The 16,892-nt window shown below is 35.9% G+C and overlaps 3 non-coding genes across 3 annotated transcripts; all 3 read left to right on the top strand.

The window, feature by feature from the left end:
- Positions 1-105: 105 nt before the first annotated feature.
- Positions 106-1,902, top strand: IAQ61_008572. Its single transcript, XR_010715507.1, has one exon. It is a non-coding gene; the product is annotated as an 18S ribosomal RNA (ribosomal RNA).
- Positions 1,903-7,903: 6,001 nt separating this feature from the next.
- IAQ61_008571 lies at positions 7,904-9,700 on the top strand. The gene has a single exon (XR_010715506.1). It is a non-coding gene; the product is annotated as an 18S ribosomal RNA (ribosomal RNA).
- Positions 9,701-9,865: 165 nt separating this feature from the next.
- On the top strand, positions 9,866-16,865 carry IAQ61_008570. The gene has a single exon (XR_010715505.1). It is a non-coding gene; the product is annotated as a 28S ribosomal RNA (ribosomal RNA).
- Positions 16,866-16,892: the final 27 nt, after the last annotated feature.

Raw genomic sequence — 16,892 nt, 5'->3', positions numbered from 1 at the left:
TATGCTAGTAGCTAGAATTGCTTCTGCGATTTCTTATCACGTACTTTCTGCCTCCTTTTGGGGGTAGTGCTTGTGCGCTTTAGCGTATTAGGCATTAGGATTGTTACCTAGTTAATTCTGCTAGTAGTTATATACTTGTCTTAAAGATTAAGCTATGCATATCTAAGTATAAGCAATTATACTATGAAACTGCGAATGGCTTATTAAATTAGTTATTGTTTATTTGATAGTACCTTACTACTTAGATAACTATGGTAATTCTAGAGCTAATACATGCTAAAAACCCTAACTTTAGAAGGGGTGTATTTATTAGATAAAAAACCAACGCCCTTTGGGGCTTCTTGGTGATTTATGATAACTTTACGGATTGTATGGCCTTGCGCTAGTAATAGTTTATTTAAATTTCTGCCCTATTAACTTTTAATAGTAAGGTATTGGCTTACTATGGTTTTAATAGGTAACAGGGAATTAGGGTTCGATTCTAGAGAGGGAGCCTAAGAAATGGCTACTATATCTAAGGAAGGCAGCAGGCGCGCAAATTACCTAATCCTAATATAGGGAGGTAGTGACAATAAATACTAATATAGGGCTCTTTTAGGTCTTGTAATTAGAATAAGTATAATTTAAACCTCTTAATAAGGAACAATTAGAGGGCAAGTCTGGTGCTAGTAGCTGCGGTAATTCTAGCTCTAATAGCGTATATTAAAGTTATTGCAGTTAAAAAGCTTGTAGTTAAAACTTAGGTCTGGCTAGCAGGTCTGCCTTACTGCGTGTACTTGTCTAGCTGGGCCTTCCTTCTAGAGAACCTTATGCCCTTTACTGGGCGTGTTAGGGACTAGGACTTTTACTTTGAAAAAATTAGAGTGTTTAAAGCAGGCCTTTGCTTAAATACGTTAGCATAGAATAATAGAATAGGACGTGCGGTCCTATTTTGTTAGTTTCTAGGACTGCTGTAATAATTAATAGGGACAGTTAGGGGCATTAGTATTTAATTGTTAGAGGTGAAATTCTTAGATTTATTAAAGACTAACTACTACGAAAGCATTTGTTAAGGATGTTTTTATTAATTAGTAAATGAAAGTTAGGGGATTAAAGATAATTAGATACTGTCGTAGTCTTAACTGTAAACTATGCTAACTAGGGATTAGGTGATGTTCTTTTTCTAACTCGCTTGGCACCTTATAAGAAATTAAAGTTTTTGGGTTCTAGGGGGAGTATAGTCGCAAGGCTGAAACTTAAAGAAATTGACGGAAGGGCACCACTAGGCGTGGAGCCTGCGGCTTAATTTGACTTAACATAGGGAAACTCACTAGGTCTAGATAAAATAAGGATTAATAGATTAAGAGCTCTTTCTTGATTTTTTAGGTGGTGGTGCATGGCTATTCTTAGTTAGTGGAGTGATTTGTCTGCTTAATTGCGATAACAAACGAGACCTTAACCTGCTAAATAGCTAGGCTAGCTTTGGCTAGTTGCTAGCTTCTTAGAGGGACTATTGGCTTAAGCTAATAGAAGTTTAAGGCAATAATAGGTCTATAATACCCTTAGATGTTCTAGGCTGCACGCGCGCTACACTAATAGAGCTAATAAGTTCTTTACCTTAACTAAAAGGTCTAGGTAATCTTGTTAAACTCTATTATGCTAGGGATAGAGTATTGCAATTATTGCTCTTTAATAAGGAATGCCTAGTAAGCGCGTGTTATTAGCATGCGTTAATTACGTCCCTGCCCTTTGTATACACTACCCGTCGCTACTACTAATTAAATGGCTTAGTAAGGCCTTTGGACTAGCTTAGGGAGGTTAGTAATAACTACCCTAAGCTAGAAAGTTTGTTAAACTTGGTTATTTAGAGGAAGTAAAAGTCGTAATAAGGTTTCTGTAGGTGAACCTGTGGAAGGATTATTACCTATTTTTAAAGTACTACCGCCTTGATTAGTAGCGGTAGTCTACTTTAATTCTGCCTATGTTTTTTGCGTACTATTTGTTTCCTTAGTAGGCTTGCCTACTAATTAGATCCCCTAAAACTACTTGCAATTGCAGTTAGCGTTAGTAACACTATAATAAATTACAACTTTTAATAATAGATCTCTTGGTTCTAGCATTAATAAAGAACGCAGCGAAATGCGATAAGTAGTGTAAATTGTAGAATTTAGTAAATTATTGAATCTTTAAATGCATATTGCGCCCCTTAGTATTCTATAGGGTATGCCTATTTAAGCGTTATTTGTACCCTTAAGCTCTGCTTAGTGTTAGGTGTTTGTTCTACTTAAGACTCGCCTTAAAATAATTAGTAGCTAGCACATTAGCCTAGAGCGCAGCACATTTTGCGCCTCTTGTTATGGTTGTTAGTATCTATTAAGACACTTTTTAAGCTCTTAACCTTAGATTAGGTAGGGATACCTGCTAAACTTAAGCATATTAATAAGCGGAGGAAAAGAAACTAATAGGGATTGCCCTAGTAACAGCAAGTGAAGCGGCAACAGCTTAAATTTGAAATCTAGCTCTTTTAGGGTCTAAGTTGTAATTTGCAGAGGGCGCTTTAGCGTTAGCAGCAGTCTAAGTTCCTTGGAATAGGACGTTATAGAGGGTAAGAATCCTGTATGTAGTTGCTAGCCTTCGCTGTGTAAAGCCCCTTTAACAAGTTAAGTTGTTTAGGAATGTAGCTCTAAATAGGAGGTAAATTTCTTCTAAAGCTAAATACTAGCTAGAGACTAATAGCGCATAAGTAGAGTAATTAAAAGATAAAAAGCACTTTAGAAAGAGAGTTAAATAGCACGTGAAATTGTTAAAAGGGAAGCGCTTGTAGCTAGACTTGCCTATAGTTGCTTATCTAGGCTTTTATCTAGTGCACTCTTCTATAGGTAGGCTAGTATTAGTTTAGGTAGTTAGATAAAGGTCTCTATTACGTACCTCCCTTTAGGGAGGCCTTATAGGGGAGACGACATGCAACTAGCCTAGACTAAGGTCCGCGTATCTGCTAGGATGCTAGCGTAATAGCTATAAGCGGCCTATCTTAAAACATAGACTAAGGAGTCTAATATCTATGCAAGTGTTTAGGTGTTAAGCCTAGACGCGTAATAAAAGTAAACAGAGGTGGGAACCCTTTTAGGGTGCACTATTAACTAATCCTAATGTCTTTAGAAGGATTTAAGTAAGAGTATAGCTATTAGGACCTAAAAGATAGTAAACTATGCTTAAATAGGGTGAAGCTAGAGGAAACTCTAGTAGAGGCTTGTAGCAGTTCTAACGTGCAAATTAATCATTAAATTTAGGTATAGGGGCGAAAGACTAATTAAACTATCTAGTAGCTAGTTCCTGCTAAAGTTTCCCTTAGGATAGTAGTAACGTATTTAGTTTTATAAGGTAAAGCAAATAATTAGAGGCCTAGGGGTTAAAATAACCTTTACCTATTCTTAAACTTTAAATATATAAGAAGTCCTTATTACTTAATTAAACGTAGACACTTAAATATACTGTTACTAGTAGGCTATTTTTGGTAAGTAGAACTAGCAATACGGGATAAACTAAACGCGGGGTTAAGGTACTAGAATGCACGCTTATTAGACACTATAAAAGGTGTTAGTTTATCTAGATAGTAGGATAGTAGCTATAGAAGTTAGAATCCGCTAAGGAGTGTGTAACAACTTACCTGCTAAATAAACTAGCCCTAAAAATAGATGGCGCTTAAGCGTGTTACCTATACCCTGCCGCTAGGGCAAGATTTAAGCCCTAGCAAGTAGGCAGGCGTAGAGGCTTGTGACGAAGCCTTAGGGGTAACCCTAGGTAGAATAGCCTCTAGTGCAGATCTTAGTAGTAGTAGCAAATACTTAAATAAGAACTTTAAGGACTAAAGTAGGGAAAGGTTCCGTGTGAATAGTAGTTAGACACGGGTTAGTTAATCCTAAAAGATAGGGTAATTCTATTTTAATGTTAGTGCTTACGCTGCGCCCTTAAAAGGGAAGCTAGTTAATATTCTAGTACCTAGATGTAGATTCTCTGCGGCAACGCAACTAAGAGCGGAGACCTTAGCGGGAGCCCTAAGAAGAGTTCTCTTTTCTTCTTAATAGTCTGTTACCCTAAAATTAGTTTGTCTAGAGCTAGGGTTTAATAGCTAGAAGAGCGCTGCACTTTTGCAGTGTTTGGTGCGCTCCTAATAAGCCTTAAAAATCTGCTTAAAGAAATAGTTTTTACGCTAGGTTGTACTTATAACTGTAGTAGGTCTCTAAGGTAAAAAGCCTCTAGTTAATAGAATAATGTAGATAAGGGAAGTTAGCAAAATAGATCTATAACTTTAGGAAAAGGATTAGCTCTAAGGGTTAGGTACGTTAGGCCTTAGGGAGAAGCCTCTAGCGTAGAAGGGCACTAACTGCAAGGTGGGCGCCTCTTAGCGCTAGGGTGCAGACACCCTTAGTAGGTTTTGGCTGTCTAGCGTACGTTTAATAACTAACTTAGAACTAGTATAGATAAGGGGAATCTAACTATCTAATTAAAATATAGTATTGTAATAGCTAGAAAGTGGTGTTAACGTAATATAATTTCTGCCTAGTGCTCTAAATGTTAAAGCGAAGAGATTTAACTAAGCGCGGGTAAATAGCGGGAGTAACTATAACTCTCTTAAGGTAGCTAAATACCTTGTTATCTAATTAGTAACGCGCATAAATAGATTAACAAGATTCCTACTGTCCTTATCTACTATCTAGCGAAACCATAGCTAAGGGAATAGGCTTGGCTAAATTAGCGGGGAAAGAAGACCCTGTTAAGCTTAACTCTAGTTTAATATTGTGAAAAGATATAGGGGGTGTAGAATAGGTAGGAGCTTTAGCGCTGGTGAAATACTACTACCCTTATCGTTTTTTTACTTATTTAATAAAGCGGAGCTAGGCCTTACTACCTAACTTCTAGCGTTTAAGGTCCTTTGTAGGCTAATCTAGGTTAAAGATATTGTTAGGTAGGGAGTTTGGCTAGGGCGGCACATCTATTAAACCATAACGCAGGTGTCCTAAGGGGGACTTATAGAGAATAGAAATCTCTAGTAGAGTAAAAGGGCAAAAGTCCCCTTAATTTTGATTTTTAGTGTGAATACAAACTATAAAAGTGTGGCCTATTAATCCTTTAGTCCCTTGAAATTTAAGGCTAGAGGTGCTAGAAAAGTTACTATAGGGATAACTGGCTTGTGGTAGCTAAGCGTTTATAGCGACGTTGCTTTTTAATCCTTTAATATTAGCTCTTCCTATTATACTAAAGCAGAATTTGGTAAGCGTTAGATTGTTTACCTACTAATAGGGAACGTGAGCTAGGTTTAGACTATTGTAAGATAGGTTAGTTTTACCCTACTAATAACCTTGCCCTAATAGTAATACCGCTTAGTACGAGAGGAACCGCGGTTTTAGATAATTAGTTTTTGCGGCTGTCTAACTAGGTATTGCTGCGAAGCTACTATCTACTAGATTATAGCTAAACGCCTCTAAGTTAGAATCTATGCTAGAATAGGGTGATTTCCGCCTGCACTAGTTAGATACAAATAGGCCTTTGGCCTAGAACCTTACTAGATTGGCGTTAGTAGCCCTATTAAAGTTAGGGTTGTTAGCTAGTGTATTGTAATTGTACAGTGCGTAGGATTAAATCCTTTGTAGATAACTTAGTTGTCTAGCTAGGTCGTGTAAGTAGTTAAGTAGCCTTGTTGTTACAAGCTACTAAGCGTAAGCCCGTTGCTAGCTTGGTTAAAATTAGGATATTATGCCCTCCTTATTTGCAAAACTACTGCCTAAACGGCTACTATTAATAGAAGGAAGAGGGCTATAGCGAACAAGTTATATAGTAATTGCAAGATAGAGAGGGCTAGAGCTAGGAGCAATCCTCGCAAAATATACAAAAGAACAGGTTGTGTGTGTACGTACCTTAGGCAGTTAATATATAGCATAGGAAGATTAAGAAAGGATTTAAGATAATCTATATAGATTTTTAGGCAGTGATCTATAACTTAAGAGCGTTCTATAACTTTTTATTTTTTAGGGGTACTGTTCTATAACTTTATAGCCTTCTATACTTAAAAATTCCTCTAGGCTATTCTATAACTATAGATTATTTAAACCTTTAGGGTATTCTATTAATATTTAAAAAAATCCTGTAGGCTATTCTATAAGCTTAGGGCGTTCTATAACTTTAGGGCGTTCTATAACTTTTTATTTTTTAGGTGTAGTGTTCTATAACTTTAGGGCGTTGTATAACTTTTTCTTTTTTAGAGGTAGTGTTCTATAACTTTAGGGCGTTCTATAACTTTAGGGCGTTCTACAACTTTTTATTTTTTAGGTATAGTGTTCTATAACTTTAGGGCGTTCTATAACTTTTTCTTTTTTAGAGGTAGTGTTCTATAACTTTAGGGAGTTCTATAACTTTAGGGCGTTCTACAACTTTTTATTTTTTAGGGGTAGTGTTCTATAACTTTAGGGCGTTCTATAACTTTAGGGCGTTCTATAACTTTAGGGCGTTCTACAACTTTTTATTTTTTAGGGGTAGTGTTCTATAACTTTAGGGCGTTCTATAACTTTAGGGCGTTCTATAACTTTTTATTTTTTAGGGTTAGTGTTCTATAACTTTAGCGCGTTCTATACCTTTTATTTATTCTATTACTTTAGTCCTTTCTATAACTTTAGACTATTCTATACTAGTAGCTATTATATCCTTTTTATAATACTTATTATATTATACTATTATCTATTATTCTTTACTATTAAGTATATCCTTATATTTTATAAAACCTTTTCTCTACTAGCTAGTCCTACTATACTTTCTTTTATAACCTACTAGTATTAAATAATACCTTTATATTCTTCTTTTATACTATCTCTATTTCTTGCCTTATCTATTAAGTAGATATAGATAGAGCTAATAGATCTATAGTTAATATAGATATAGTAGTTATAGTAGAGTATAGATATTAGAGTAGATATCCTTATCTATATATTTACCTACTACTAATAAAATTCCAAGTTACTCTTATCTAGCGAATACGGGTTTATGGTTTGTATAGGGCTGCGCATGTCTACATAGTTTTATATACAAAAAAGTGTACCTCTAAGCTGTTTTCTACTGCACTAACCCCGCGACGCGAAAATTAAACCAAAACCTGTTCCTATAATATATAAGGAGGGCAAATAGATTCTTAAATACTAAATACCTAACTAACTAACTAAGGTTAAATCTACTGCGCGTAGTTCTTGGATTAGGCAGTTAAACTAGCGTCGTTAGGCACTAAGGGGGCAATTTTTGCTTATGTCTGCGTCTATACTCCCTATAACTCCCTATTGTTAGCACTCTGCGCCTGTTTTAGCGGCAGTTAGACTAAATTTGAAAGTTTTAGTTTTATAATAGCTAGCCTTATTTCCTAGATTTCTACCTAGTTTGGATTTGCTCTAATTAGTAGGTAATTAGGGGCTTAGAGATTGCTCTTCTACTTAACTAGGCAGGCCTAGGCCTATATGCTAAAGCAACCCTGCTATTACGCCTAGTTTTGTGGTTAGCACCTAAAGTCCTACTGTTAAAGTTTTAGTAGTAGGCAAAATTTAGGGTCTGTAGATAGCTAGCACTGCTAAACTATTTAATAGATCTTAGGGGACAGCCCTGCCTAGCATCTGCTCCTAGTAAGCGTAGCAAAGCGTAGGTTTTCTCTACTTAAGGCATGTATGTGGCGAGTTTAAACACGCAGAAACGCCTATTAGGCTTTGTTGCAGACTATTCCTTAAGAAACTTAGTAGGGGCAATTAAATTAGTTGCTAGTTGTAACTAGTGCCTTGTGTGCTGTTATGCTAGTAGCTAGAATCGCTTCTGCGATTTCTTATTACATACTTTCCGCCTCCTTTTAGGGGTAGTGCTTATGCGCTTCGGCGTATTAGGCATTAGGATTGTTACCTAGTTAATTCTACTAGTAGTTATATGCTTGTCTTAAAGATTAAGCTATATATATCTAAGTATAAGTAATTATACTGTGAAACTACGAATAGCTTATTAAATTAGTTATTGTTTATTTGATAGTACCTTACTACTTAGATAACTGTGGTAATTCTAGAGCTAATATATGCTAAAAACCCTAACTTTAAAAGGGGTGTATTTATTAGATAAAAAACTAACGCCCTTTAGGGCTTCTTAGTAATTTATAATAACTTTACGGATTGCATAGCCTTGCGCTAGCGATAGTTTATTTAAATTTCTGCCCTATTAACTTTTAATAGTAAGGTATTAGCTTACTATAGTTTTAACAGGTAACAGGGAATTAGGGTTTGATTCTAGAGAGGGAGCCTGAGAAATAGCTACTATATCTAAGGAAGGCAGCAGGCGCGCAAATTACCTAATCCTAACACAGGGAGGTAGTGACAATAAATACTAATATAGGGCTTTTTTAGGTCTTGTAATTAGAATAAGTATAATTTAAACCTCTTAACAAGGAATAATTAGAGGGCAAGTCTAGTGCTAGTAGCTGCGGTAATTCTAGCTCTAATAGCGTATATTAAAGTTGTTGCAGTTAAAAAGCTTATAGTTAAAACTTAGGTCTAGCTAGTAGGTCTACCTTACCGCGTGTACTTGTCTAGCTGGGCCTTCCTTCTAGAGAACCTTATGCCCTTTACTAGGCGTGTTAGGGACTAGGACTTTTACTTTAAAAAAATTAGAGTGTTTAAAGTAGGCCTTTGCTTAAATACGTTAGTATAGAATAATAGAATAGGACGTGCGGTCCTATTTTGTTAGTTTCTAGGACCACCATAATAATTAATAGGGACAGTTAGGGGCATTAGTATTTAATTGTTAGAGGTGAAATTCTTAGATTTATTAAAGACTAACTACTGCGAAAGCATTTGCTAAGGATGTTTTTATTAATTAGTAAACAAAAGTTAGGGGATTAAAGATAATTAGATACCATCGTAGTCTTAACTGTAAACTATGCTAACTAGGGATTAGGCGATGTTCTTTTTCTAACTCACTTAGCACCTTACAAGAAATCAAAGTTTTTGGGTTCTAGGGGGAGTATAGTCGCAAGGCTAAAACTTAAAGAAATTAATAGAAGGGCACTACTAGGCGTGGAGCCTGCGGCTTAATTTAACTTAACACAGGGAAACTTACTAGGTCTAGATAAAATAAGGATTAACAGATTAAGAGCTCTTTCTTGATTTTTTAGGTGGTGGTGCATAGCTATTCTTAGTTAGTAGAGTGATTTGTCTGCTTAATTGCGATAATAAACAAGACCTTAACCTGCTAAATAGCTAGGCTAGCTTTGGCTAGTTACTAGCTTCTTAGAGGGACTATTAGCTTAAGCTAATAGAAGTTTAAGGCAATAACAGGTCTGTAATGCCCTTAGATGTTCTAGGCTGCATGCGCGCTACACTAACAGAGCTAATAAGTTCTTTACCTTAACTAAAAGGTCTAGGTAATCTTATTAAACTCTATTGTGCTAGGGATAGAGCATTGCAATTATTGCTCTTTAATAAGGAATACCTAGTAAGCGCGTGTTATTAGTATGCGTTAATTACGTCCCTGCCCTTTGTACACACTGCCTATCACTACTACTAATTAAATAGCTTAGTGAGGCCTTTAGACTAGCTTAGGGAGGTTAGCAACAACTACCCTAAGCTAGAAAGTTTGTTAAACTTGGTTATTTAGAGGAAGTAAAAGTTGTAATAAGGTTTCTGTAGGTAAACCTGTGGAAGGATTATTACCTATTTTTAAAGCACTGCCGCCTCAATTAGTAGTAGTAGTCTACTTTAATTCTGCCTATGTTTTTTGCGTACTATTTGTTTCCTTAGTAGGCTTGCCTACTAATTAGATCCCCTAAAACCACTTACAATTACAGTTAGTATTAGTAACACTGTAATAAATTACAACTTTTAACAATAGATCTCTTGGTTCTAGTATTAATAAAGAACGCAGCAAAATGCGATAAGTAGTGTAAATTGTAGAATTTAGTAAATTATCAAATCTTTAAACGCATATTACGCCCCTTAGTATTCTATAGGGCATGCCTATTTAAGCGTTATTTGTACCCTTAAGCTCTGCTTAGTGTTAGGTGTTTATTCCACTTGGGACTTGCCTTAAAACAATTGGCAGCTAGCATATTAGCCTAGAGCGCAGCACATTTTGCGCCTCTTGTTATAGTTGTTAGTATCTATTAAGACACTTTTTAAGCTCTTAACCTTAGATTAGGTAGGGATACCTGCTAAACTTAAGTATATTAATAAGTGGAGGAAAAGAAACTAATAGGGATTGCCCTAGTAACGGCGAGTGAAGCGGTAATAGCTTAAATTTGAAATCTAGCTCTTTTAGGGTCTAAGTTGTAATTTGTAGAGGGCGCTTTAGCGTTAGTAGTAGTCTAAGTTCCTTAGAATAGGACGTTATAGAGGGTAAGAATCCTGTACGTAGTTACTAGCCTTTGCCGTGTAAAGCCCCTTTAATAAGTTAAGTTGTTTAGGAATGTAGCTCTAAATAGGAGGTAAATTTCTTCTAAAGCTAAATACTAGCTAGAGACTAATAGCGCACAAGTAGAGTAATTAAAAGATAAAAAGTACTTTAGAAAGAGAGTTAAATAGCACGTGAAATTGTTGAAAGGGAAGCGCTTGTAGCTAGACTTGCCTGTAGTTGCTTATCTAGGCTTTTATCTAGTGCACTCTTCTATAGGTAGGCTAGTATTAGTTTAGGCGGTTAGATAAAGGTCTCTATTACGTACCTCCCTTTAGGGAGGCCTTATAGGGGAGACGACATGCAACTAGCCTAGACTAAGGTCTGCGTATCTGCTAGGATGCTAGCGTAATAGCTATAAGCGGCCTGTCTTAAAATATAGACTAAGGAGTCTAACATCTATGTAAGTGTTTAGGTGTTAAGCCTGGACGCGTAATAAAAGTAAATAGAGGTAGGAACCCTTTTAGGGTGCACTATTAACCAATCCTAATGTCTTTGGAAGGATTTAAGTAAGAGTATAGCTATTAGGACCTAAAAGATAGTGAACTATGCTTAAATAGGGTAAAGCTAGAGGAAACTCTAGTGGAGGCTTGTAGCGGTTCTAACGTGCAAATTAATTGTTAAATTTGGGTATAGGGGCGAAAGACTAATTAAACTATCTAGTAGCTAGTTCCTACTAAAGTTTCCCTTAGGATAGTAGTAACGTATTTAGTTTTATAAGGTAAAGCGAATAATTAGAGGCCTAGGGGTTAAAATAACCTTTACCTATTCTTAAACTTTAAATATATAAGAAGTCCTTATTACTTAATTAAACGTAGACACTTAAATGTACTGTTACTAGTAGGCTATTTTTAGTAAGCAGAACTAGTAATGCAGGATAAACTAAACGCAGGGTTAAGGTGCTAGAATACACGCTTATTAGACACTACAAAAGGTGTTAGTTTATCTAGATAGTAGGATAGTAGCTATAGAAGTTAGAATCTGCTAAGGAGTGTGTAATAACTTACCTGCTAAATAAACTAGCCCTAAAAATAGATGGCGCTTAAGCGTATTACCTATACCCTGCCGCTAGGGCAAGATTTAAGCCCTAGCGAGTAGGCAGGCGTAGAGGCTTGTGACGAAGCCTTAGGGGTAACCCTAGGTAGAACAGCCTCTAGTGCAGATCTTAGTAGTAGTAGCAAATACTTAAATAAGAACTTTAAGGACTAAAGTAGGGAAAGGTTCTGTGTAAATAGTAGTTAGACACAGGTTAGTTAATCCTAAGAGATAGGGTAATTCTATTTTAATGTTAGTGCTTGCGCCGCGCCCTTAAAAGGGAAGCTAGTTAATATTCTAGCACCTAGATGTAGATTCTCTGTAGTAACGCAACTAAGAGCGGAGACCTTAGCAGGAGCCCTAAGAAGAGTTCTCTTTTCTTCTTAATAGTCTGTTACCCTAAAATTAGTTTGTCTAGAGCTAGGGTTTAATAGCTAGAAGAGTGCTGCACTTTTGTAGCGTTTAGTGCGCTCCTAATAAGCCTTAAAAATCTGCTTAAAGAAATAGTTTTTACGCTAGGTTGTACTTATAACTGCAGCAGGTCTCTAAGGTAAAAAGCCTCTAGTTAATAGAATAATATAGATAAGGGAAGTTAGTAAAATAGATCTGTAACTTTGGGAAAAGGATTGGCTCTAAGGGTTAGGTACGTTAGGCCTTAGGGAGAAGCCTCTAGTGTAGAAGGGCACTAACTATAAGGTGGGCGCCTCTTAGCGCTAGGGTGCAGACACCCTTGGCAGGTTTTGGCCGTCTGGCGTACGTTTAACAACTAACTTAGAACTAGTATAGATAAGGGGAATCTAACTGTCTAATTAAAATATAGCATTATAATAGCTAGAAAGTAGTGTTAACATAATATAATTTCTGCCTAGTGCTCTAAATGTTAAAGCGAAGAGATTTGACTAAGCGCGGGTAAACGGTGGGAGTAACTATAACTTTCTTAAGGTAGCTAAATGCCTTGTTATCTAATTAGTGACGCGCATAAATAGATTAACGAGATTCCTACTATCCCTATCTACTATCTAGCGAAACTATAGCTAAGGGAATAGGCTTAGCTAAATTAGCGGGGAAAGAAGACCCTGTTAAGCTTGACTCTAGTTTAATATTATAAAAAGATATAGAGGGTGTAGAATAGGTAGGAGCTTTAGCGCTAGTGAAATACTACTACCCTTATCGTTTTTTTACTTATTTGATAAAGCAGAGCTAGGCCTTACTGCCTAACTTCTAGCGTTTAAGGTCCTTTATGGGCTAATCTAGGTTAAAGATATTGTTAGGTAGGGAGTTTAGCTAGGGTGGTACATCTATTAAACTATAACGCAGGTGTCTTAAGGGGGACTTATAGAGAATAGAAATCTCTAGTAGAGCAAAAGGGTAAAAGTCCCCTTGATTTTGATTTTTAGTGTGAATACAAACTATAAAAGTGTGGCCTATTAATCCTTTAGTCCCTTGAAATTTGAGGCTAGAGGTGCTAGAAAAGTTACCACAGGGATAACTGGCTTGTGGTAGCTAAGCGTTTATAGCGACGTTGCTTTTTAATCCTTTAATATTAGCTCTTCCTATTATACTAAAGCAGAATTTGGTAAGCGTTAGATTATTCACCCACTAATAGGGAACGTAAGCTAGGTTTAGACTGTTGTGAGACAGGTTAGTTTTACCCTACTAATAACCTTGCCCTAATAGTAATACTGCTTAGTACAAGAGGAACCGCGGTTTTAGATAATTGGTTTTTATAGCTGTCTAACTAGGTATTGCCGCGAAGCTACTATCTGCTAGATTATGGCTAAACGCCTCTAAGTTAGAATCTATGCTAGAATAGGGTAATTTCCGCCTGTACTAGTTAGATACAAATAGGCCTTTGGCCTAGAACCTTACTAGATTGGCGTTGGCAGCCCTATTAAAGTTAGGGTTGTTAGCTAGTATATTATAATTGTATAGTGCGCAGGATTAAATCCTTTATAGATAACTTAGTTATCTGGCTGGGTCGTGTAAGTAGTTAAGTAGCCTTGTTGTTACGAGCTACTAAGCGTAAGCCTGTTGCTAGCTTGGTTAAAATTAGGATATTATGCCCTCCTTATTTGCAAAACTGCTGCCTAAACGGCTGCTATTAATAGAAGGAAGAGGGCTATAGCGAACAAGTTATATAGTAATTGCAAGATAGAGAGGGCTAGAGCTAGGAGCAATCCTTGCAAAATATACAAAAGAACAGGTTGTGTGTGTACGTACCTTAGGCAGTTAATATATAGCATAGGAAGATTAAGAAAGGATTTAAGATAATCTATACAGATTTTTAGGCGGTGATCTATAACTTAAGAGCGTTCTATAACTTTTTATTTTTTAGGGGTACTGTTCTATAACTTTATAGCCTTCTATACTTAAAAATTCCTCTAGGCTATTCTATAACTATAGATTATTTAAACCTTTAGGGTATTCTATTAATATTTAAAAAAATCCTGTAGGCTATTCTATAAGCTTAGGGCGTTCTATAACTTTAGGGCGTTCTATAACTTTTTATTTTTTAGGTGTAGTGTTCTATAACTTTAGGGCGTTATATAACTTTTTCTTTTTTAGAGGTAGTGTTCTATAACTTTAGGGCGTTCTATAACTTTAGGGCGTTCTACAACTTTTTATTTTTTAGGTGTAGTGTTCTATAACTTTAGGGCGTTCTATAACTTTTTCTTTTTTAGAGGTAGTGTTCTATAACTTTAGGGAGTTCTATAACTTTAGGGCGTTCTACAACTTTTTATTTTTTAGGGGTAGTGTTCTATAACTTTAGGGCGTTCTATAACTTTAGGGCGTTCTATAACTTTAGGGCGTTCTATAACTTTTTATTTTTTAGGGGTAGTGTTCTATAACTTTAGGGCGTTCTATAACTTTAGGGCGTTCTATAACTTTAGGGCGTTCTACAACTTTTTATTTTTTAGGGGTAGTGTTCTATAACTTTAGGGCGTTCTATAACTTTAGGGCGTTCTATAACTTTAGGGCGTTCTATAACTTTAGGGCGTTCTATAACTTTAGGGCGTTCTACAACTTTTATTTTTTAGGGGTAGTGTTCTATAACTTTAGGGCGTTCTATAACTTTAGGGCGTTCTATAACTTTAGGGCGTTCTACAACTTTTTATTTTTTAGGGGTAGTGTTCTATAACTTTAGGGCGTTCTATAACTTTAGGGCGTTCTATAACTTTAGGGCGTTCTACAACTTTTTATTTTAGGGGTAGTGTTCTATAACTTTAGGGCGTTCTATAACTTTAGGGCGTTCTATAACTTTAGGGCGTTCTATAACTTTTTATTTTTTAGGGGTAGTGTTCTATAACTTTAGGGCGTTCTATAACTTTAGGGCGTTCTATAACTTTAGGGCGTTCTACAACTTTTTATTTTTTAGGGGTAGTGTTCTATAACTTTAGGGCGTTCTATAACTTTAGGGCGTTCTATAACTTTAGGGCGTTCTATAACTTTTTATTTTTAGGGGTAGTGTTCTATAACTTTAGGGCGTTCTATAACTTTAGGGCGTTCTATAACTTTAGGGCGTTCTATAACTTTTTATTTTTAGGGGTAGTGTTCTATAACTTTAGGGCGTTCTATAACTTTAGGGCGTTCTATAACTTTAGGGCGTTCTACAACTTTTTATTTTTTAGGGGTAGTGTTCTATAACTTTAGGGCGTTCTATAACTTTAGGGCGTTCTATAACTTTAGGGCGTTCTACAACTTTTTATTTTTTAGGGGTAGTGTTCTATAACTTTAGGGCGTTCTATAACTTTAGGGCGTTCTATAACTTTAGGGCGTTCTACAACTTTTTATTTTTTAGGGGTAGTGTTCTATAACTTTAGGGCGTTCTATAACTTTTTTAGAGGGCGTTCTATAACTTTAGGGCGTTCTATAACTTTAGGGCGTTCTATAACTTTAGGGCGTTCTACAACTTTTTATTTTTTAGGGGTAGTGTTCTATAACTTTAGGGCGTTCTATAACTTTAGGGCGTTCTATAACTTTAGGGCGTTCTACAACTTTTTATTTTTTAGGGGTAGTGTTCTATAACTTTAGGGCGTTCTATAACTTTAGGGCGTTCTATAACTTTAGGGCGTTCTATAACTTTTTATTTTTTAGGGTTAGTGTTCTATAACTTTAGCGCGTTCTATACCTTTTATTTATTCTATTACTTTAGTCCTTTCTATAACTTTAGACTATTCTATACTAGTAGCTATTATATCCTTTTTATAATACTTATTATATCATACTATTATCTATTATTCTTTACTGTTAAGTATATCCTTATATTTTATAAAACCTTTTCTCTACTAGCTAGTCCTACTATACTTTCTTTTATAACCTACTAGTATTAAATAATACCTTTATATTCTTCTTTTATACTATCTCTATTTCTTGCCTTATCTATTAAGTAGATATAGATAGAGCTAATAGATCTATAGTTAATATAGATATAGTAGTTATAGTAGAGTATAGATATTAGAGTAGATATCCTTATCTATATATTTACCTACTACTAATAAAATTCTAAGTTACTCTTATCTAGCGAATACAGGTTTATAGTTTGTATAGGGCTGCGCATGTCTACATAGTTTTATATACAAAAAAGTGTACCTCTAAGCTATTTTCTGCTACACTAACCCCGCAACGCGAAAATTAAACCAAAACCTATTCCTATAATATATAAGGAGGGCAAATAGATTCTTAAATACTAAATACCTAACTAACTAACTAAGGTTAAATCTGCTGCGCGCAGTTCTTAGATTAGGCGGTTAAACTAGCGTTATTAGGCACTAAGGGGGCAATTTTTGCTTATGTCTGCGTCTATACTCCCTATAACTCCCTGTTGTTAGCGCTCTGCGCCTGTTTTAGCGGTAGTTAGACTAAATTTAAAAGTTTTAGTTTTATAATAGCTAGCCTTGTTTCCTAGATTTCTGCCTAGTTTAGATTCGCTCTAATTAGTAGGTAATTAGGGGCTTAGAGATTACTCTTCTACTTAACTAGGCAGGCCTAGGCCTATATGCTAAAGCAACCCTGCTATTGCGCCTAGTTTTGTGGTTAGCACCTAAAGTCCTACTATTAAAGTTTTAGTAGTAGGCAAAATTTAGGGTCTATAGATAGCTAGCACTGCTAAACTATTTAATAGATCTTAGGGGACAGCCCTACCTAGCATCCGCTCCTAGTAAGCGTGGCAAAGCGTAGGTTTTCTCTACTTAAGGCATGTATGTGGCGAGTTTAAACACGCGGAAACGCCTATTAGGCTTTGTTGCAGACTATTCCTTAAGAAACTTAGTAGGGGCAATTAAATTAGTTGCTAGTTGTAACTAGTGCCTTGTGTGCTATTATGCTAGTAGCTAGAATTGCTTCTACAATTTCTTATTACGTACTTTCTGCCTCCTTTTAGGGGTAGTGCTTGTGCGCTTTAGCGTATTAGGCATTAGGAT

This window comes from Plenodomus lingam (genome assembly GCF_022343315.1).
Source record: "Plenodomus lingam strain CAN1 chromosome Unknown contig_35, whole genome shotgun sequence".
Taxonomy (NCBI): domain Eukaryota; kingdom Fungi; phylum Ascomycota; class Dothideomycetes; order Pleosporales; family Leptosphaeriaceae; genus Plenodomus; species Plenodomus lingam.
Note: the sequence above shows the minus strand (reverse complement) of the source record. Positions and strands in the feature narration are given on the sequence as shown.